Source organism: Malaclemys terrapin, chromosome 1 (assembly GCF_027887155.1).
Source record: "Malaclemys terrapin pileata isolate rMalTer1 chromosome 1, rMalTer1.hap1, whole genome shotgun sequence".
NCBI classification, from domain to species: Eukaryota; Metazoa; Chordata; order Testudines; family Emydidae; genus Malaclemys; species Malaclemys terrapin.
Window position 1 is genome coordinate 178,644,177 of NC_071505.1, and position 24,277 is coordinate 178,668,453.

Sequence of the window (24,277 nt, forward strand, 5' to 3'; positions counted from 1 at the left end):
AACACTTGCTTTGCTAGGAACCTCCCATTACAGCTGCAGAAGATATGTACATCTGGAGAAACCGAATCACTTTCAGAGATGAGTAGAATGATGATGTATCAAAAAATTAAGCAATGGCAGCTGTTGTCCCTTCTTACTATCCTTTTTTAAAAATCACAATGTGAAATGAGACTTTGGTACAAAATGAAGTATGCAGAACCTGTTTCTTAACATATTTGCATTAACTTTAAATCTTGTAATGGCCCATGGCCCATTAGATTCCATGATTCCAAATTAAAAATGTAAGAAAGCTAATAGACCAAATCTGTATCTCTTATTGTGTATGATACTTAAACAGTTATTTGTCAGAGTATATGTACCAGTGAATGCATATATTCCATTGGCACATACGCACAAGTCCTATTAATCTTACTGGGACTTAAACAGACTCATCCAGATGATAGTTTGCATCTAAAACTTCAAAAAAGTTTTTCATTCTGCTAGTGTGATTAGAAAATGTAAGGCCCTTTCTAATGACAAATTCAATTTTTCTGGACTTCACATTGAAATGGTAATCCCATTTTATATATATTGTAAATATGAACCAGCTTGTAATGATGTGACAGTAACTGAAAATTACTTTTCATAAATGCTACTTGTTCAGCTATGACCCAGAGGGTGCATTAGATTAAACTGGAAACTTCTTCAATACTATCTAAAATAACTAATAATATGCTTCTGTAGCTGGAATAAAGGTTGCAATGAGAGCCATTTTGTTGAAAAGGCATCAGTTACTCTGTATGCAACGTGACAGATTTTCATATCTTTGTGAATTACAGAAAAGGAATTGAATAGGATCTACCTAATTTAATCTATCAGATATATTGTATTTCAAAGGACCTATACATGAATCTTACTGGGATTTCTGAAAGCCTAGACCATCAAAATACCTTGGTAACAATTGTGATTCAGTGTAGATGTTTTCTTTAGATCAGATCAGATTTTTGTTCAATCTACCTATTATAGTAGTAAGGTCCCCATCAATGCAGTACCAAGGCCCTAACTGTCCACTAAGAAACAAACCCATTTCATGTTATGTTTTTGGCCTAACATACTCAGGTGTACTAAATATATCAACTTGGATTTTTGACTGGTCTCTTTGATCTCCATAGAACACTCTTCTTCTAATAATAATAATAATAATTAATAATTAATAATTAATAATTAATTTTAAATCTCTGATTTATTGCTGATTCATTTAGGTATCTGAAATATCTAGTGGTTCAGTTATAAAGGAAAATATGATCTTAACAGACCAATCTGTTTTGTTTCATGCTGTGTTGAATAGTGAGGACTTAGATACTGTTATCTTTAGCATCCAGAGCTAATAGAAATACTGCTAAGTAGAATGCAACAATAATAATAATAATACAGATTAGTAGGTATATCCATTTTATGGATGAGTGAATTGAGAAATAGAGACATTAAGGACATAATTTTCAAACCTGGATGCTTACAGTTTGAAAATCAAACTACTTTTGATTGAATGCCTAATTATGGAATCAGGGCCCTAATCTTAGGCATTTAGGCCCAGATCCTCAAAGGTATTTGGATATCTAACTCCAGGATTCTTTGATCCAGGATCTGGGCCTCCAGTATGAAACTTTGGCCTTAGGGCCTGATTTTATTTGGGCTCCTAAAGGTGCAGATAGGTATCTAGCAGGATTTTCAAAAGTGCATATGCTCTTAACTCCCAGCTGACCCTTAGTGGCTGCTCAAACTCACAAGCGCATCAATAGCAGAGCTCGGAATGCAACCTTGCACCACTACCTCACATTAGGTAAATGATATCACAGTCTGTTTTGAACTACAAGTTGCTAAAAGTTTAGTAAGCAGGCTACTGCTCAGGCGAAAGTGATGCTAGCATCTGTGCAGCATCAGCTGTACTTAAACAGGTGAGACTGAAAAAACAAAGAGGTAACCTCTTTCCATTTTGGTTGTGTAGTGTCCCTGTTCTCTAAGAGTCTTTTGTCTGAAAAGTTTACATTAAAGAGTGAAAATATTTTAAGAGTCAACATAGTGCTAACTTAAAGGCATATACGATGGCAGACTGATTGGTTACTTAAGCTTTGCAGTTGGACAGGTAGTTTTGAACTCTAAACATAATGCTGCAAATCATTGTGAAGCATACATTGAAGAGCTTGACTTGATGCCCTAATCTAATCTTTCTGAAGAATGTACATATCACTTGCATTTTCTACAAGTTTTATTCCTGTCTTGTGGATTCATTAAATCTTCCTTTAAAATAATGGCTGATGAATATTGTGTGTGACAACACCAACAAAAAAAAGAAAATTAAAATAAAATTATGTGTATTTGGTGAAGGAGAGTGAGTACCTTAGAGCCTCTCTAAGACTATAGACTGTGGACCAGATTCTGCATTTTTCTCTTGCCCTTTATGTCATGCTAGTGGTGTAAAGGGGACACATAATTGGCAGAAACAGCCCCTAGAGAATACCCTTGATGGCATAGAGCAGTCAAAACAGCTACACGTCAACCCTTCCTTTAAATCCCCTGGTGTAGATGTAGTACAATGGGCTGTTTGGGGAGGGAGGATAGATGATCAGAGCATACATGCTCCAGCTGTCCTCAACTGCCAAAATTAAGGAGGGCCATTGGAGTTGAAATAGGTTACAGCATTCCTGAGGCTGCTCTAACTTGTGCCAGAAGGTGTGCCAAAAATATAGCAAAGACCAAAGGTGTCTTAAAGACATCTTTACTCCCCCTCGCTCCATTCCTGTACAAAGTGGACATCTGGAGAAATGGAAGAGAATTTGGCCCACTGTTGTCTAAATTGCATAGTTATCCTTAATATACAGAAGTCACTCATCATCAACCAACACTTGCCACAAAGTGGCACAGTTATGTTTTATGGTCAGTACAAGGAAATAGTTTGATATCTTAGCTATCGTTGTGTGGTCACGGCTGTGAAATGCTTACCCTTGAATGGTGACCACTATATAATAAAAACACTGCTACACCACCTTTCATCTGAGTATCTCAGAGCACTCAACACATTTTGAAATTGGTAGGGAAGTATTGTTACCCCCTTTTATGGATGGAGAATCTGAGACTCAGAGTGTCAGATCCTCAGTAGGGAAATCTTTTTACTTTCGTGGAGGAATGCGAATTTACACCAGCAGAGAATCTGGCCCAGAGAGTTTAAATAACATACCCAATGTCACTGAATGAGCTACAGGCAGAATCTGAAATGGAAACCAAGAATCCTGATTTCTAGTCAGCCCAAGCCACTAGACAACATTCATACTTACTTTGTATTGTACTTCTGAGATGTCAGCTGGTGTATTAGAAATTTCACATCTGCTTCAAATGAAGGAATAAGATTTTTCTGTGTAGTGATACTTTTTTTTACAGGTTTTAATGTTTGTTTAAAGACTGCTTTTTTGTTTGGCGTAATATTGAATTTTATTTCAATCTTCATCCTACTTGTTTAAAAAATAGTTTGAAATAAAAGCAGAGAGAGACACTTCAGTGCAATATGCCAAACCTCCTTCATAGTGATCATTACAAAAATGAATATTATAGGATGGCCCAATTATTTATATATGAACTCAAGAAAATGGTCAAAACACCATGACTGCAGATGATAGACAAGAAGAGGTAAAATAAACTCTTTGGGGCAAAAAGCCATCATTTGGGTTCTGACTTTGTAGAGTACCTAGCACAATGGGGTCCTGGTCCAGATTTCCCATGTTGAATCAGTGGAATGGTAAAGTCAGACACACTGTTTCACATAGTGGAGGGTACCAGATGCTTCATGGGAGCACGTAAGTCCACCATAAAGGACATTTAAGCATTACTGTATCTGAGGCAAGTTTCTTCCTAACTCCAGGCAGTTAGTAGTTGTGTTCCATCCTGAAACATGAACACTGATATCCCATGAAGCCCTTTAGCCCTTTCCACACTCAATATCTTTACAAAGTGTAATGTATCTTGCTATACATTTACGAAACTTCACCACCATCCTGCAGTTCAACATAACATGTTAGGGAAGTATGTTCCTTGGGAATGAAAAAAGCTGTAGGACAGGACAGTTAACTTGTTAATTTGAAATGCCTCAAAGTTTCAAACCCAGGGTTAATCTGTTTTTTCTTTCTATATTATCATATGTGAAAAGTTTTACAGTGTAGCAGACATAGTATCTGAAAATTCAGATTGCAGTGGGCCCTGCAGTTGGACAAAGGCACAAGAAGAGAGAAGAAGAAATTGTGGGAGTCTCAAAGTCCAGAACAGATTATATGGCTTGCAAGCCTAGGTCATAGCTTTAGCCCATCCTGTCTGCTTTCCTGCTTCCAATAATGCATCAGAGGAAGCTAAAACTATGCAATAAGTCACCAAGCTAGTTTTCATAACATTGTACATGTATTGATGGACTAATAGCTGTAGACCGTTGTGGCAATCTCTTTACACCCTTGAAGCAGAGGGGATGAAATCCTGACCCCACTGAAATCAATTAGAGTTTTACAATTTACTTCAGTGGAGTGTGGATTTCACTCCAGGCTCGTGATTACTTCTTATCTTGTAGCATGATATTAGCAAACACATTATTGGTCATAAAGTAATAGTTCAATATGATTATATCCAAAGTAAATAAATAAAAGCAGAAAAAATTCAGTCTACTTGAACACTTAAAAATATTCTAAGGGTATATCTGATAAGACTACCCAACAAGGAAAAGAACAGATGTTACTGGTGATGGCGAACCCCTCATTATTTGTGAAGGAATGTTCATGGGGGATGGCGAGTGGCAATGCCAGGCAGCTCGGGAAGGGAGTGTCACCTCTACCTTTGACTCACCTGAACTCAAAATGACCTCAGGCCCCCCCTTGAGTTAGAATTTTTGGTTGTGCCCCCCAACCTGGGCAGGCTGGGTGGCCTGTTCAGGTGAGTCAAGGGGTGGAGGTGGCTCTCCCTCACCAAGCCCCGCCATACGGCATTTGCCAAAGCTGTCAGGTGTCGCTGCTTGCCCCCCACCAATGTTCCTCCATGCCCTCTCTACAGAGAGCACCCCACAGTTTGAAAACCTCTGTACTAAATAAAATGTTTTGTCCACCATTACAGGGTTTTTCTCGCATATCCCCGGATAAGAGCTTGCATACTCCAGTTTGAAAACCACTGCTCTACACCATTCATGAGTTTATAGAGCTCTATCACATCTCCCCATAGTCATCTCTTTTCCAGGCTGAAAAGTCCCAGTCTTTTTAATCTCTCCTCATATGGAAAATGTTCCATACCCCTAATCATTTTTGTTGCCATTCTCTGTACCTTTTCCAATTCTAATATATCTATTTTGAGATTGGGCAACCAGAACTGCAAAAAGGATTCAAGATGTGGGTTTACCATGGATTTATTATGATATTTTCTATCCCTTTCTTAATGATTCCCAACATTCTGTTTGCTTTTTTGACTGCTGCTGCACATTGAGTGGCTGTTTTCAGAGAACTATCCACAATGACACCAAGATCTCTCTCTTGAGTAAAACAGCTAAGTTAGATCCCATCATTTTGTATGTATATTTGGGATTATCTTTTCCAATGTACATTACTTTGCATTTTTCAACATTGAATTTCTTTTGCCATTTGGTTGCTCACTTACCCAGTTTTGTGAGATCCCTTTGTAACTCTTCACAGCTTTGGAATTAACTATTTTAAGTAATTTTGTATCATCTGCAAATTTTGCTACTTCACTGTTTACCTCTTTTTTTTCCAGATCATCAGGGCCGTCCTTACCCATACACAAAGTACGCAGCTGCGTAGGGCACTAGGAAATTTCCTGGTGCCCTACGCAGCTGTGTGCTGCTCCAGCCCCTGCCCTGCCTCTTCCCTGTGACCTCCGCCCCTCCTCCGCCCCCGCCTCGCCTCTTTCGGCCCCTGCTCTGCACCAGCTCCGCCCCCACTCCAGCCCTTCCTCTGAGGACTCCAGAAGCGGTTGGGCCTGCCCTCACTGGTAAGTAGTGTGACCCGGCCCCACCCTGCTCTGCTCCTCTGGCTCCCAGCCGCACCGCTGGCAAGTGCTGGAGGGCAGTTCCCCTCTGCCCCCCCAAGCCTGGGAACCAGGGGAGCAGAGCATGCTGGGGCCGGGTCACTCCACTTCCCGCAGGAAGTGGACACCCGCCTCCTCCCCCCCCCCCGCAGAGGCCTGGGGCGGGGCCCCACATGCCCACCCCATGGGGGGGGGGGGCTGCATAGGGCACCAAAATAGCTAGGGACAGCCCTGCAGATTGTTTATGAATGTATTGAACAGCACTGGGTCCCAGTACAGATCCCTGGGGGATGATACCACTATTTACCTTTCTCCTTTCTGAAAACTGACTGTTTATTCCAACCCTGTGTTTCCTGTCTTTTAACCCAGTTACTGATCCATGAAAGAACCATCCCTCTTATGCTATGACTGTTTTTTTTTTGTTTGTTTTTTGTTTTTTTTGCTTAAGAGATGTTGGTGAGGGACTTTGTCTAGAACTGAAATTCCAAGTACGCTATTGGATCACCCTTGTGAATTTTAATAGATTGGTGAGGCATGATTTCCCTTTGCAAAAAACATGATGACTCTTCCCCAGCAGATCATGTTGAGAATGGAACTGGTTGAGAATTTTTGAAAGTGGAAGGCAGCTTCGGTGAAAGTGATCATGAAATGGTGGATGATTCTAAGGAATGGTAGGAGGGAGAACAGCAAAATAAAGACAATGGATTTCAAGAAAGTAGACTTTATCAAACTCAGGGATTTGGTAGGTAAGATTTTTATGGGAAGCAAATCTCAGTTTTTCAAAGAGACATTATTAAGAGCACAAGAACAAACTATCCCACTGCGTAGAAAAGATAGGAAGTATGGCAAGAGACCACCTGGCTTAACCAGGAGATCTTCAATGATCTAAAAATAAAGAAAAGAATCCTACAAAAAGTGGAAACAAGGTCAAATTACAAAGAATGAATAGAAACAAATAACACAAGTATGTAGAGACAAAATTAGAAATGGCAGAGGTGCTTAATGACTTCTTTGCTTCACTTTTCACCAAGAAGGTTGGTGATGATTGGATGTTTAACATAGTGAATGCCAGTGAAAATGAGATCAGAGGCTAAAATAGGGAAAAAATGGTTAAAAATTACTTGGACAAATTAGATGTCTTCAAGTCACCAGGGCCTGATGAAATGCATCCTAGAATACTCAAGGAGCTGACTGAGGAGATATCTGAGCCATTAGCGATTAGCTTTGAAAAGTCTTGGAATCTGGGAGAGATTTCAGAAGACTGGAAAAGGGCAAATATAGTGCCATCTATAAAAAGGGAAATAAGAACAACCCGAGGAATTACAGACCAGTCGGCTTAACTTCTGTACCTGGAAAGATAATGGAGCAGATAATTACACAATCAATTTGCAAACATCTAGAAGATAATAAGGGGATAAGTAACAGTCAGCATGGATTTGTCAAGAACAAATCATGTCAAACCAACCTGATAGCTTTCTTTCACAGAGTAACATGCCTTCTGGATATCCATGATTTAGATCAGGGGTCGGCAAGGTTGGCACGCGGCTCGCCTGGGTAAGCACCCTGGCGGGCTGGGCCAGTTTTATTTACCTGCTGACGCTGCAGGTTTGGCCGATCGCGGCCCTCACTGGCCGCAGTTCGCCGCCCCGGGCCAATGGGGGCGGCGAGAAGCGGCGCGGGTGAGCGATGTGCTGGCCGCGGCTTCTCGATGCCCCCATTGGCCCGGGACGGTGAACTGCAGCCAGTGGGGGCCGTGATCGGCCGAACCTGCAGCGTCAGCAGGTAAATAAAACTGGCCCGGCCCACCAGGGTGCTTACCCTGGCGAGCCGCGTGCCAACGTTGCCAACCCCTGATTTAGATAATGGCATACAGAGTACACTTATAAAGTTTGCGGGCGATACCAAGCTAGGAGGAGTTGCAAGTGCTTTGAAGGATAGGTTTAAAATTCAAAATGATCTGGACAAACTGGAGAAATGGTCTGAAGTAAATAGGATGAAATTCAATAAGGACAAATGCAAAGTACTCCATTTAGGAAGGAACAATTAGTTGCACACATACAAATTGGGAAATGACTGCCTAGGAAGTAGTAATACAGAAAGGGATCTGTGAGTCATAGTGGGCCACAAGCTAAATATGAGTCAACAGAGTAAAACTGTTGCAAAAAAAAAAGTTAACATAATTATGGGATGTATTAGCAGGAGTGTTGTGAGCAAGACACGAGAAGTAATTCTTCCGCTCTACTCCGCACTGATTAGGCCTCAACTCATAGAATCATAGAATATCAGGGTTGGAAAGGACCTCAGGAGGTCATCTAGTCCAACCCCCTGTTCAAAGCAGGACCAATTCCCAACTAAATCATCCCAGCCAGGGCTTTGTCAAGCCTGACCTTAAAAACCTCTAAGGAAGGAGATTCCACCACCTCCCTAGGTAACCCATTCCAGTGCTTCACCACCCTCCTAGTGAAAAAGTTTTTCCTAATATCCAACCTAAACCTCCCCAACTGCAACTTGAGACCATTACTTCTTGTTCTGTCATCAGGTACCACTGAGAACAGTCTAGATCCATCCTCTTTGGTACCCCAAAACTGGCGTATTGTGTCCAGTTCTGGGTGCCACATTTCAGGAAAGATATGGACAAATTGGAGAAATCCAGAGAAGAGCCACAAAAATTATTAAAGAAAATAACCTATGAGGGAAAATTTAAAAAAAAAAAGGTTTATTCAGTCTTGAAAGGAGAAGACCGAGAGGGGACATGAAAATAGTTTTCAAGTACATAAAAGGTTGTTACAAGGAAGAGGGAGAAGAATTGTTCTTCTTAACCTTTGAGGATAGGACAAAAAGCAATGGTCTTAAATTGCAGCAAGGGATGTTTAGGTTGGATATTGTCTAGGGAGGTTGTGGAATCTCCATTATTGGAGATTTTTAAGAGCAGGTTAGACAAACACCTGTCAGGAATGGTCTAGATAATAGTCCTGCCATGAGAGCAGGGGACTGGACTAGATGACCTCTCCAGGTCCCTTCCAGTCCTATGATTCTATGTTCATCTATGTCTCTGATAATTCTGTTCTTTACTATAGTTTCAACCAATTTGCCTCGTACTGCAGTTAGGCTTACTGGCCTGTAATTGCCAGGCTTGCCTCTGGAGCCTTTTTAAAAAATTGGTGTGACATTAGCTGTCCAACTGACGCTCATGGTCCAGAAGCTGATTTTAGTGATAAGTTGCATACCACAGTTAGTATTTCTGCAATTTCATATTTGAGTTCCTTCAGTACTCTTTAGTGAATACCATGTGGTCCGGGTGACTTCTTACTGTTTAATTTATCAATTTGTTCCAAAACCTCCTCTACTGACCCTTTAATCTGGGACAATTCCTCAGATTTTTCACCTAAAAACAATGGCTCAGGTATGGGAATCTCCCTCACATCTTCTGCAGTGAAGACCAATGCAAAGAATTCATTTAGCTTCTCCTCAATAGCCTTGAGTGCGCCTGTAGCACCTCGATCATCCAGCGATCTCCCCCCCCTCCCGATTGTTTGGCGGTTGTCTTGCTTCTGATATACTTTAAAAAATGCTGTTAGTTTTCAAGTCTTTTGCTAATTACTTTTCAAATTCTTTTTCAGCATGCCTAATTATACTTTTACACTTGACTTATCAGAGTTTATGCCCCTCTCTATTTTCATCAGTAAGGTTTAATTTCCAATTTTTAAAAGGATGCTTTTTTGCCTCTCACCACTTTTTAATTTGTTGTCCTATAGTATTTATAAAAAAAAATCCATGCAGCTTGCAGGCATTTCACTTTTGTGACTACCTTTTAATTTCCGTTTAACTAGCATCCTCATTTTTGTGTAGATCCCCCTTTCTGAAATTAAGTATTATTGTGATGGGCTTCTACGGTATTTTCTCACCCACAAGGATGTTAAATTTAATTATATTACTGAGTGGTTCATCTATATTCACCTCTTGGACCAGAGTCGGTGCTCCACTTGGGACTAAATCAAGAATTGCCTCTCTTCTTGTGGGTTCCAGGACTAGCTGTTCCAAGAAGCAGTCATTTATGGTGTCTAGAAAATATATCTGTGAATCCGGTCTAGAGGTGACCTGTACCAGTCAATATAGGGATAGTTGAAATCTCCCATTATTACTGAGTTTTCTATTTTTATAATTTCTCTAATCTCCCAGAGCATTTCACAATCACCATCACGGTGAGGTGGTCGGTAGTATATTCCTGCCGCTATATTCTTCTTATTGAAGTATGGAATTTCTATCCATCAAGTTTCTATGGTATATTTTGATTAGTTTAAGATTTTTATTATATTTAACTCTGCTTTCTTTCATATATAGTGCCACTCTCCCACCAATGCTACCTACTCTGTCATTCCTATATATGTTGTACCCTGGTATTACCATTTCCCATTTATTCTCATCATTCCACCAAGTTGCTGTGTTGCCTATTATATTAATATCCTCATTTAATACCAGGCACTCAAGTTCACCCATCTTAGTATTTAGATATCTAACATTTGTATACAAGCAAATTTGTCAGTTTTTAGCTCTCTGCCACTATGTTATGTAATTGAATGGAACTCTTTTTCATTTGACTGTTTCTCTTCAGTTCCTTCATGTGCTTTATCAACTTCCATTCTCTCCTCCTTACTAAGATATAGAGCAGGGGTCGGCAACGTTTCAGAAGTGGTGTGCCGAGTCTTCATTTATTCACTCTAATTTAAGGTTTCGCATGCCAGTAATATATTTTAACGTTTTTAGACCGTCTCTTTCTATAAGTCTATAATATATAACTAAACTATTGTTGTATGTAAAGTAAATAAGGTTTTTAAAATGTTTAAGAAGCTTAATTTAAAATTAAATTAAAATGCAGAGCCCCCGGACCGGTGGCCAGGACCTGGGCAGTGTGAGTGCCACTGAAAATCAGCTCGCATGCCGCCTTCGGCATGCATGACAAAGGTTGCCTATTCCTGATATAGAGAATCCCCATTAATAGATCGTTCCCTATGGGATGTCTCTGCTTGAACCATGTGTTCCTCTGCACCTGTCGGCTTTCTCCCTTAGTTTAAAAACTCCTCTACAACGTTTAAAATTTTACATGCTAGCAATCTGGCTCCATTTTGGTTTAGGTGGAGCCCATCCTTCCTGTATAGGCTCCTCCTTTTCAAAAGGTCCCCAGTTCCTACTAACCCTGTACTCTGCCACCCTACACCATCGTCTCATCCACGCATAGAGACACTGCAGTTTTGCCTGTCTAACTGGGCCTGTGCGTGGAACTTGAAGCATTTCAGGGACTGCTACCATGGAGGTCCTTAACTTCAATCTCTTACCTGACAGCCTAAATTTGACCTCCAGGATCTCTTATATTTCCCTGTCATTGGGACCTACGAGTACTACAACCACTAGCTCCTCCCTAGGACTGCACAAAAGCCTATCAAGATGTCTCAAGCTATGCAACCTTTGCACCCAGCAGGCAATTCACCAATTCTCCCGGTCATCACAAACCCAGCTATCTATATTTCTAATGATCAGATCCCCCATTACTATTACCTGTATCTTCCTAATAACTAGGATTACTTTCCCCGGAGAGGATACCATGACATCATCTGGACAACTATAGGATTGTTTCCCACCACTCCACTTTGATGTACTCCTTCCCTGACACTTTCATCCTCCTCAACAGCACAGAGGCAGTCAGACTTGGGGTGGGACCACTCTACTGTGTCCTGGAAAGTCTCATGTAGGTACCTCTCTGTTGCCTTTAGCTCCTCTGGTCTCAAGAGCCTGTACTCAGTTTCTGAGAGCCATGAGCTGCTTGCACTGAATCCACACATATGCCACCTGCCCACAAGGGAGGTAATTACACATGCTGCATTCAGTGCAATAAACTGGATAGCCCCCACTCTGCTGCTGGACCTCTGCCTGCATTCTCTTTCTACTTCTGCAGCCTCTTGTGTTTTGTTTTGTTTGGGGAAGGGAGTGTTTATTGGCCTAAGTTTAAAGAATTTTAATCAGTTGTATCAGGCTCTCACATCCCCTCTCTAAACTCCCTTGCATAACTTTCATCATGGAGCTGAATATATGGATATTTTGTTCAAAAACTTTATTGATCCACATATCTGCAGATCTTTGTTGGGCCACCATGATATCTGAAATTCTATTTTTGTACATGTGTTTCCTGATATGATACTGAAGAGCGCACAGCACCAATGACTTCCATTGGTTTTAGTGAGTGTTAGGGGTGCGGAGTATCTCAGTATCAGACTTATCCAGCCCAGTCAACAGAGTGAGCTATCACCATTATGATCTTTTATTATGACTGTTTGGGGCGTACATTGGCTTTAAAATATCCATTCCTGTCAATCCCAAACATTCAGAAATCATGCGTCAGGCTCCAGAAATCATGAGATTATTTTAAAAATCATGATATTAAAAAACAAACAAACCACCAAAGCTTCCAGTGAGTCATGGGGTCTTTTTATGTGTCTTCTGCGTGTTGGTTGGTTTGGGTTTTTTACCTCTTTAGGATGCACTCAGTTCATATTTTCAAGGTTTTTTTTCCTGCAACCATGAGAGCTATAAGCTTTCTTTAAAAAATAAATACATAAATAAATAAAAAATGAAACCTGAGATTCTCACCTGATCACTTGACTTCAAGAGCCAGGGCTTAAAGGAAACACCGAATATTGTGAGGCTTGGAGTAAAGTCACAACGGTTGCAGCAATGATATTGCTGGACTCTGCAGTGCATACTGTATGTTCAGCTTTGTGATATGATTTTCTCTGTGAAAACCTAAATAAAATATATTTGAAGAAAAAAGGAGTGCTCCTCTAGTTCTCATCTGATAATTAGACAGAACGTGCCCATGGAAGATGTCAGCACACCAATTATTCTCTCCTATAGTCTACTTTTTTGCTTTGAATTAGTGTACTTCAACATTTGTTTCATGTCATCTGGGGAGGCAAGGCTAGGGGACAGGGATGCACTGTGTGTGGGAGAAGCCAATGAGCTCTCTAGGGCTGGGTGGGGGTAGAGGAACTCTGTGGCTGTGGCATCATTGGACAGTTTGAGTGGAAGTGCACCAAAATTCTAATAGAAGAAACTTTGTTCAACTTTTGCTATATAATCTGATACTATATAGTTCAGAAGGGATGTTTCTCAGTGCCCCTGTTGAATTTTATGTATGTTTGTGTTCCACTTCAGATACTCACAAGATTTGAATGTTTCTTTTTACATTGGTTACAGAATATGGTGTGTCAGCTTCCATGCACCATACCTGTAGCTAATATAGCCTTATATTTTCTTTTAATGATCTTACTTTTCACATATGAACTTTATATGTAAATGGATATGTCAAGTTCTAATCCCGTTTATGATGGTGCAAATTGGAATAACTCCACTGGTTGCAATGGAGGTTCTGGAGTTGCACCAGTGTAACTGAGAACAGAATCTGGACCTGTGTGTGTATGGGTATATATATGCCTACATACACAACGCATATATGTATAGTATTTATGGGGGAGGGATGCCTATACAATATTTAAAAACTGTTACAAAAATACAGTTTAGGTAGAAGAACTAGTGAGAAAGGGAAAAGAGATGTTCTTTCTGATTCTTGACCAGTCTTATTTTTTGACTTAGCACTGATTCTATCTTGGGTGCCAGTTGGATTTTGGAATCATGTGCGCACATCTGTACAGTATGTTCCAGTTCTCTTTTGTCCTAAATGGTCACTTCTCCTCATTACTTGAATTGAAATGCTGAGTTTCTACAGGACTGTAAGCTCATTTTTATTTCACTCCAGGGGAACAAGAGGTGTTAAAATTGCTCCTATATGACAAATCCAAACATGGAACATATTTTAGCAGTACAACCCTAGCTCTATCATACGTGCTGTGCAGAGTCATCATGGCCATGGTGCATAGCTCAGAGCCGGAAAGCAAACAGCTGCTGTAGCCTGATTTGAGTTAAAATAGTGTCAGTGTTTAGTCTGGCGCACTGCTTCAGGAGAGATTGGCAGCTGGGTCAAACAAAGTCATTCCATTGGCTCCTTTCCCAGTTTGCTTCTGCTAGTATTTAGGTACTAATGCAGCCTAGGCCCCTTTTCTCAGGGATAGCCTAACATCTGACCGCACCCTCTTTGCTTTTTAAAAAATGCCTTTTCCCTCTTTAAGATAAATCCACTATTATACAATCTGCTGCTAATTGTGTATTAAGAATATTTTTTTTCTCTTGAAAGCTGACGTATCCTGCTCTCACTGTGGTGTAGAAAGCAGTCTGTTACAGTGCTGGATTAATCAAAGGGGCCTTTATGGTTTGTGAAAGAATATCTGTGTGCTTAGGCAGGAAACTTTTTGATCCACAGAAAAGCCAGAGGACATCTAGGTAAGGCTGTGTATCAGATCTGCTTTTATGGGAAAGTTGTGCAGCTCTGTTAATTGTAAATGCTTAATGTTTGCAACTTGCATGAACATTTTGATTATCTTTTTAGAACATTTGGGAAATAGCTACTCTTATATATTAAGTCCTCCCTTCCTCCTTCTTCCCCCCTCCCCCCGCAGTTTTAAAGCTGGTGAAATGTTGTAATTGTCTGTTTACTATTTATAGAAATTAAATCTGTATGGGCATGCTACTCCTGCTTTAGAGAGATTTTTAGTAGACACTTACAATGAAAGTTCTGTTAGCACATGAAAATACTTTTAAAAGTGCAGTAGATTGAGTGAATTTACAGGGAAAGCTTTCAGATTTTAAAGAATGCCTGCTCAATTATTTAAAAGAAGTTGAAAACTGTTTAAACTAACGAGGGTTTAATTACGAAAAAGTTCAATGTGGCTATGGAAGGAATATTAAGTAAGTTGTCTTTGTCTCATAATTTTTAATTTTAGTCGTTGCTTTAGCCTGTTGGGTCACATTTTTTTGTCAGCGCTGAAGGCTGCCATGAATTGGTAATGAGGGCCCCTTATGCACATGATTTTGGCACCTCGCCAAAATCAACTTCCCAACAGCAAGCTTTCTCTGAAAGAACCTGGAGCATTTTTTTGTGATTAGGAATCATTTGTGAAAGCTGCTACAACCAGTTGTGTAGGCATGTCAAAATGACTTTGTACAGTATATCTGACACATTCATTTTCTTTTTGGTTTTTCCTAATGTACCAAATTGTTGCTATTATCATTCTAAATTTCCTTAGCTTACTTGCCACCAAAAATAGGTTACAATGAGCTAAGTCATAAGGAGGAAGGCTTGTCTTTTATATGTATATCTTTTTTTCAGTATACCGAAACAGGCTAATTTTATCTCATTTAAGCAGTATACAGTGCTAAGGGTTGTTTAAAACACTCCTGGATAAGTAGCAGATGAATTCTTTAAACAGTTAAACTCAGTAAGTAATACTCAGTGAACAGTAAGTAATGAAATTTTCTAGAAGTTTCTTTGTGTGTACAGTAAAAGTTAACTTTTTAAATATAACTATTCAGATATAGACAGAATGTAATTAAAAAAAAAAAACAACAGAAACCTTTGAATTTATCCTAAATTTAAAAAAATCTGGCTATGAAGCTTTCTGGAATAGTGTGCAACAGCTGCATGTCCTTTATTATTAAAAATGGAACAGGAGAGTTACTTTAAATATTAATAAAGAACTGAGAAAGTTGACATTTCAGTGTTTTCAGATATCAAAAATTTGTAAAGATTGTCACTGTATTTTATATGCACTTATTCATTTTTTATATTATCTAAATAAATTTGGTCCAGTAAATGAATAGTTCACTATTGTACACTTGAATGCTTTTTGAGTTAAATCTGTTTCCAACAATGAAGTACAGTAATTGGAAACTAAGGACCTCCTGTTACATACTGTATAGCTTGCACCAGAACTGAAGGCAGATTTCAGTGTCTACTCAATGTAAAGGGAATATATGAAGCAAGATTTTTGTAAAGATTTTATTTTACTTAGCAGTACTTGTGGTTTTAGCCTTTTAATTGCTTGTTTCCTCTTATATTTTAATCTGTTTTTCCCTTGACTTATAAGCAAAGTCATGTTTAATAAGCAGCATCAGTAAGAAACGAGGCTTTCATCACCACACTACTCTGCTCCCTTTTGCAATAGCACCTGCAGTTAGAATGGGCTTTGTAGGCATTGTGTATTTCTTTTTTAAACATACATACATTTTCTATAAAGTGTATTGTTCTTTCCTTTATTATTACACAATGCAAGATGTAACTAGATTTAGGGAAAAGCACCTGGAACAACTTGAGAAGCTTTAAGAAACCTTCAGGGTCTGAAAATGCATATTAATTTGTGTAGAAAAGTGTTTCTGCATTATTGTGTTGCTGTGAACTGAATTATGATACTGTACATTCTTTCCTAACATTTGAATTTTAACACATGGCGTTTGCAGAGGTGGAAGCTGACAAGATTAAAAATACATTGAAATAACGATTGACCGTGTTTCTGAAACAGCACAACATGTGTAAGATCTAATAGATTTTAGTGGAGATTTTATTTTTAGGTTTGCCAAGGGGTGAAAATATATTGCAGCTGAATCCTGTTTTACTCTGAAGTATTGCCGGAAAATGACAATATAGTGCATAAAAGGAAATGTCAAAGTAGCATTTGGGAGAGGGGAAAATAAATCTTGTATCCAATATATAAAAATAATTTTTGCTTGTGTCTCTAAATTAGATACAGTTGATTTAACCTCCCTTACCCTCCCACCCCCCAATTTCTATCCCATTCATTGCCAACTACATTTTAAAGCAAGGTTTTCAGTACAAAAAGTGAGCACTGGCTATCAATACTTTGTGCATTGCTTGTAGAGTTTCATATTTTATGGAGGTAAGGGGGAGGACTAAGTTATAAATTATAGCATATACTGCTCTAAAAACTTTGTGAGCCATTTTCTAAATCCAAAGTCAAGTTCTCTATTGTGGTAAGCACTAACTTCAGAGATTGTTAGTGTCTAAAGTAAAGGAGAGTTTGTAAAGAAACTAAAGACGTTGTAAATTTGATTTTAGACTACTGTAAAGTTCACAAAAGTACCTGACATGCTAGTTAGTATTTTGCTTCATCAAAAAATATTGGCTAAGTCAGTAAATAATATTTAACATTATTTCCTCTTTCTAAATCCGGAAACAACAAATGAATATTTCTTCAGTACAGCCAGGTTGATACATGACCTGGTTTATTAACTTTCCTGGAGACTCTCAAAAGTAAAGCATACTAAATATTCCCCATCAAGTGATTTTTACAACTCTCTGAAATGGTGTTATTTTAACTTCTTAATTGGCGTTCTTTAACTTCTGGTTTTTGTTTGTTTATGAAGGTATCACTAGTGTGAAGAATTGTAGAACTGAAGTTTACTCTATTTTTTATCTTTGATTTTACTCTATAGAACAGCTGAACTTCCAATTGCTGATTTTAACTTAATAAAATAATTGGTACTCATTCAAAATATTACAGTTTTGCTTTGTAGTTTGCACTGTTAATCATGACACATTAATACTTGAGGATTTTGCTAATAGTGCAGTGACAAAAGGACATTGTATGTGATTTTTTCCAATATGTAACAATATCTAAAGTACTTTTTCCCCTACTTAAAAAAATCAAATAAACACATAACAAAGCATGTTCGATTCACCTGGCTAACAAACAGACTTGAAAAGACAGCCTTCAGATTCAGTAATTTGCATCATCATTTTTAAAACTTGAGAAATGAAACAGAGGATTTTTTAAAATGCATTTTATTCATATAAACTGAGCACTTTGTTCTATATGGTCTAAATTCCAGCAATGAGATAAATAAATTGTTACACTGGATAGAACGTAATTATTGAATTTTGGCAGAACTTCAGTGAACTCTGCCATGAAAGATTAATGTACACAGTGCACTCTTAGATTCTAAAGTAACAGAGTTAGATAAGAGGAGTACATACCAGATTCCAAACTTCATGGGTTAGAGAAAAAAGAAGATGATGTGCCAAATTAAAATGTTAGTTTTGTTATAAGCTACTAATGGTAATATGTTGTCAGCTCAGTGATAAAAAGTACAGTAAATGACTAGAAATTCCAATTTAACATGAAATTATTTTATTTATTTTTTATCTTCAGACTTTTAGCATTATATAAGAGTAGTATGATTGCTGTGTATTCTTATGCAACGGGAATACAAGCATGCAGACTACTTATCGTGTACAGTGGTGTAATTTACTAATGAAATCTCACTTTATTAGCATGTTATGTGCGCTTTTTTATTATATATTTTTTCTGTGCAGTGATTTAAGGGTCTGAATAAAAATGTGTGAGTTTCCTCAGAGACTACATGCAGACAAAATAGTTCTTGATAATATTCCCTTCTCTGTTCTTTCTGCAGCAGACTCTCAAAAGTTTACAAAGTTTTTAATTAACAAATTGTTGGTATAACCACACCATATTCTGATTGGTTATTAAATAATTACTGTATCCAAATATTGTTTTTAATTGAGAACAATGATATATGATATTAGATTTGTCAAATTTCCCAAGAAGGACCAATAGAATTACGTAGCCTTTTTAAATATCTGCAACCAGTTCTTTAAGGGAAAAAATGGACAAGGATTTAACCCTGCCCTTCTTAAAATGGCCATGACATACTAACATGACCCAGAAAACCCCTGTTCCTGGTAGTAATTCCAATGTAAACTCTGCATTCTGCACACAACAATCACCCAGATATTCAGTAGTTTCTGGCTGTGGGAGGGCTTTCTGTCCAGGTGGCAGTGCTCTCTTTTCCCTTCATGTAGCATGTTCTGCACCGGTCACCAGCCACAATCCTGTTTCCAGTTTACTACTTTGCAAGTAACTGAGTGGACTAACTCCATGTGTACGCATACGCATGAACACTACCGGGCTAATTGGTTTAAGGGGAATTGTCCTAATAAATCCCATCAAATCTACAGTCTGAAATGAGAAGAATTTGGGTAGTGTGTCCATGGGAGTATTTGCTTGCTCTTTACCCCACCACCAGGCTGTTATCTGCAATACTGTGAATTACAGTAGAATGAATTCATATCTATATTTTAAAATGTTAATGGCTCAGCATCTCGTAAAAATCCCATTTCTTCTAAGGCACTGTTCATCTCATTCCCAGACACATCCCTTATTATGCTATTCTCCTATTAGCAATGCTAGTGAGTGTGGCAGTTGAGGAAATGTGAACACTTGGGGCCTGATCTAAAGCTCATTGTAATCACTGGAAAGAATCCCATTGACTTCACTGGGCTTTGAATCGTACCCATGGTGAGCAAGCCTTTGTAGGATGCAATTTTTTCTTTCTTTCCATGACTGCTTAACCATTTGTGGTGGAGCGTAATTTTCCTATTCCCCTGCTTAAGTGTCTCTTAACTTTAAACAGAATCAGCATCTATCTCTCTCTTAAAAACTGAAGATATGATTATGAGTATTTCACTTGGTTCCTGATTGTAGTACCATCTTCTACAAGCAGCCCCATTGTCTTCACTGGCCTGACAATTTATTTATGTTGGTGTGCCAGCTGGTTAAGTATGTGCTAACACATTCTCACTTAAAACTACATCAGATAAAATATTTCCAAGAGGAATCCGATTTAAATTCACAGATCCACTGTTTTGATAATTAAAAACACCTTTTTCCCCTCAATAAAGTTGATTTCAAGTGGTTCCTAAGAAGCAAATGATAAAATGAATATACAAAATAAACTTATTTTTGTGTAATAGTTGAGCACTATTGAATGCTCGACAGGCTTTGTACATCTTAGGAATTTATCTAGTTTGCAATACATGTTACAAGCGATGTATGAGGTTTGCCTGTTTTTCCAAGTAGACAGTGGGCCTTTTACATTTTTAGTTTTGTGTGATTCACAAAAATGAAAATATTTTTAACAGTGTAAAACAATTACCATAGATTAGGGAATAGGAGAAAGAGTATTCTCTCTCCTTCACATGGACAACCAATATGTTCATACTGTGAAACCAGGTTATAATTTTACAACAATATGATTGTGGCCTGTTAACCTTCTTAATTCCCCTAGGATATTAAAGGGCTCGCTGTGTGGCATAGTGAGTGTTCTATACAGCAACCCATCCAGCATTTGCAATATTATTGAATATATAGTAGTTGGGTGGATTTTTAAAGGGATGCCCAATATGCATAGGTGTGGCACACAAGCCTTGGAAGCATGAAGAAGATAGATTAAGGGACAAATCTTTCCCAGAACCTTAGATGCAGGAGAACCAATGCTGCTATATGGTGGGAGGCAGCAGAATTTGGAAAGCCTGTGCAGGGAATGCATTCTATCTAGGTGCTACTGTGCATGGTCATGGAGGGATTTTGGTGGTGGGAGGGCAGGAGAGAGGCCAAATAGATTTATGGATCCATTAGTGATGCCTCCACAAAGAAAGAGAGTATAATGGCAGAGCTAGTATACAGGAATCAGCTCCACTATTCCTCTGTCTGGAAGAGGGAGAAGAATCATTCATTCCAAACCTCAGGGCTCTTGACAGCACTTAATGAAGTTATTCAGAATTTGGTCCCAAGAGGAATTCTCTGTGGCTTCATATAATCCCATAAAATTTAATTTCTGAAATGGGGGTGAAAATATTAGTCAGGTGAACATGTTTTTACATTAATGATATTGTGAAATCTTTTTTCCCAAACATATTGACTGATAAGCAGATAGAAGTATGCTGATATGACATTTATAGCTCTGTTCTTAGTTAAATGAATGTTATGAAAATAACCATAGCAATTTATACTAAAATATGGTAGCTCATTTGGCTATATCATTTATGTTCAAGGATTACTTTTTTATATACTTTTTTAAGGGAGAAAAAAACTATTTGGAAAAGTTGTACATACTAGTGTCTATTTCTTACTGATGTGTCCTTGGAGATTCAGGGATTCCTATATCAGAGTTAAATACATTACAAGTAATCACTGTGTCCCCTCCCAGACGGTACATACAGATGTTTGAATGTCCACCTTAGACACACTGAGAATTCTGAAAGAGTGATATTGAAAAAAGGAATATAAAAATAATGTACAAATCTGGAACTTCATCCTTTGTCAAAAATGAATAATAAGGATGTAAACAAGCAAAACATTTACTTTTCCCTTGTAAGACCAAAAGACCCAGATTACCATAAAATCAAGATGTTTGCAGTTTATGAAAATATTTTTGACTGAAATGAAATATTGTGCTGGCAGATCAGAGTTGTAATTGTCTTCTGTAATCATAGAGTTTGACTAAAAATGCAGGATGAAGTATGATTATGACACTAAGTGTCTGACATAAAATGTAAAAAAAATCAAACAGAAACCAAACAAAATGAAACCCCACACAATGCATCTCATTTGAAGAGAAAAATTAATTTACTAAATTCCACTCTGCAGACCAATAAACATAATTTTTAATGTATATGTTTATGACTTTCAGGACCAGACAAGACAATTTTAGACTCACGCTTATTGTGATCTCCTCAGTGGTAAGTACCTTAACTGCAATCAAGTTTATTACATTTTTTTGTTGAGGAAAGGCCTTTTTTAAGACCACACTTGCTGCCGCTTAATCACATAACAACTTTATATGTAGTTCTGGAATAATAGGGTAGTAATGTGATATACTCTATAATGCAAATTAGAGTAAAGCACAGGTGGTTGCTAGCATTTGTGTGGTCAGATATAAAAGCTTCACTATGGGTACAAGCTACTGCTTTCCTACTTGAGGAAAATGTAATTAAAAGTGGTTTCCAGATGTGCTGGCACACATCTGCTTCTTTCAAAAGTAATTTTGCAAATACAAAATAAAATATGTTGTATTCATCACCACTAAATTATCAGTGGGTTTTTACATAATAATAAAAAAGATTAGAAGTATTGACATTGCCTTTATAAATAAGGTATGCTTAAGAAATGTACAGTAGCATTTCACGTTTGCATTAGATTCTTTTCCGTATTTTCCATGTTCATAGTTAATCCACTAAACACTGGATGTTTCCTTTAGATTGCATTCTATCTATATTTTTTTACATATTTTTGGTCTTTCCCCCTGATTTGTTGCTTCTGATGTTTTCTTGAAAAACAGGATCATTGTCTTCTAGGATTTCATCACTTCCAGATGTTTGTTCTTCACCTGAAGTCATAATCCTCTGTTTTTGACTTCACCATTAGTTGCTGTGGAGATGTCTATGATCTTGCAAACAGAGGATTAAGAGTTTTTGGTGAGGAACAAACCATGGAAATTGAAGTATTGTTAAGAAATAAAGATTCTCTTTTCATGTAAAGATTCCTAGTTTTAAAAAAATGTTGGGGGAGAAGTATAAAATATAAACAAATTGTTTCTAATCAAAATATTCTTTAAAACTTTCCATAAGTATCAGCATTTCTTCCAGTTAGTCAAAGAGTAAATCCTATTCACCAGAAATTGGTTCATGCTTATGAAAAGTCATTTCAACCTCAAAAAGGAACTGTTTTCAAAAATTTTGGGAAGTAGGGCATTTGTCGACTGACCCTTTCCTCTGAATTTGTTTTGAAAAATCAGCATTTGCTGATGAAAAACTTTTTGTCAGAATATTTTCAATCATCTTTAGTAGAAATATGTAACACATGACAAGCATGTTACGTATTTTGCATGTTTTAGTGCTTTCCATCTGTTGATTCTCATTGTGTGGTACAAATATGAATGAATTTAGGCTCATGGTGCATTTGAGGAAGGCAAGTTTTATAAATCTACATTTTGCAGACAAGGAAACTAAGGCACAAAAACATGAAGGCCCAATTCAGCAACGCTTACTCATGTTGAGTAGCATTTACTCTTGTCAGTAGCTATATTGAAGCCAATGAAAATTGGACCTTAAGTGACTCATGCAAAGTCAATATGTTCATAGCAGAATCAAGAATATACATCAGATCTCTTGGGTGTGTCTGAGTCCTGTACACTGATCGCTGTGCTTAGAACATATTTTTTCTTTCCTCATAACATCCTAGTGCAAGTGTCTCAACTCTTTTTAAGGAAGGTGTGAAGGGAAAAAACCTATAGTGCTTGACTGACTATCATATATATTTTTTTTGAAGAGAACCCCACAAGGCGTTACCAGCCAGATATGGTCATCAGATCTTCCACTTCTGTCCAAATCTGTCACCAATGCCTCTAGCACTGAATGCTAACGCACCTGCTTCTAGCCTTTCTGCTATTGCCATTCCTGTATTCGTTGGCACTGCTGGCCCTTCCCCCCAAACCAAATGCTCTGTGCAAAGATTGTCTCATCTCTCTCTGTTTGTTCCTCACCAAGTACAATAGTATTAATGGGGGCCTTTGGGAGCTACCATAGTATAAATATTTACTATTAATAATTGTCTCCAAAGCAGCTAAAGTAGCTCTTCATTTTTGAACAGTCCATCTGATGTTGGCTCTTGGCTGCAAATTTGTAGGCTCAATGGAAGAGTCTACATCCCTGAGCAATGAGATGTAGTCTGTTTAGAAGTCATCAGCTCTATCCCTGATCTAACTATCCAATGACTCAGCCTGAATACATATCTGTATTGCTAGTGCAGTTGCTATTGACAATCCCTACTCAGTGTAATCATCATGTTCTTTGATTCCTTCCCCCACCACTCCCTCTCCCTCCAAAAAAACCCAACCTTTCAACATAGTGAGGTACAAGTGACACAGAGTGCTTTAGATGATAGATCATCAAAGGCTCCTACCATATATACAGATTTATACTTCACTCAGAACTGTAGTGTCTGGAGCAGACCATGATGGATAAAATAAGGGATTCTACAGGAGGTAGTAGTCGTGTTGTAGTATTGGAAACAAAATCTCTTCTGCTCCTCTAATAGCTGCCTTGTATACCTTAGGGTATTTTAGTCTCCTGGTGGCCCTCTCCAAGAATGGCGAGGGAGAACATTCTCTGTGCTCTTGACATAGCAGATTCAGCTACTTTCTCCATGCTGTTTGCCTTATTTTCATCAGAAGTCCAATCACTATGCTTGTGCCTGCCAAAAAAATGCCCCAACTCCACTGTCAGGGACTCCATTTTGATGTACGTTAAACAGGAGAAAATGTTTATTTGCATCTTACAGAATGTATGAGGAAAAAACACAAATCAGAAGGAGGGCAGTTTCCTACACAGCCAGTACTATGGAAGGCCTCCTGACCTCTCAATTACAGAATATTTTAAGATTAACTGGATTTACAGCATTGTATAAATTATCTAGAT

At 38.2% G+C, this 24,277-nt stretch overlaps 1 long non-coding RNA gene across 6 annotated transcripts in view; it reads left to right on the plus strand.

Annotated features, from left to right (window-relative positions):
* Positions 1-24,277, plus strand: part of LOC128847700 (uncharacterized) — a 394,963-nt gene that overhangs the window by 250,109 nt on the left and 120,577 nt on the right. For all 6 annotated transcript variants that reach the window (XR_008446936.1, XR_008446940.1, XR_008446939.1 and 3 more), the window contains one exon: positions 21,493-21,541. This is a non-coding gene — a long non-coding RNA (uncharacterized LOC128847700). The remainder of the gene's footprint in view (positions 1-21,492; positions 21,542-24,277) is intronic.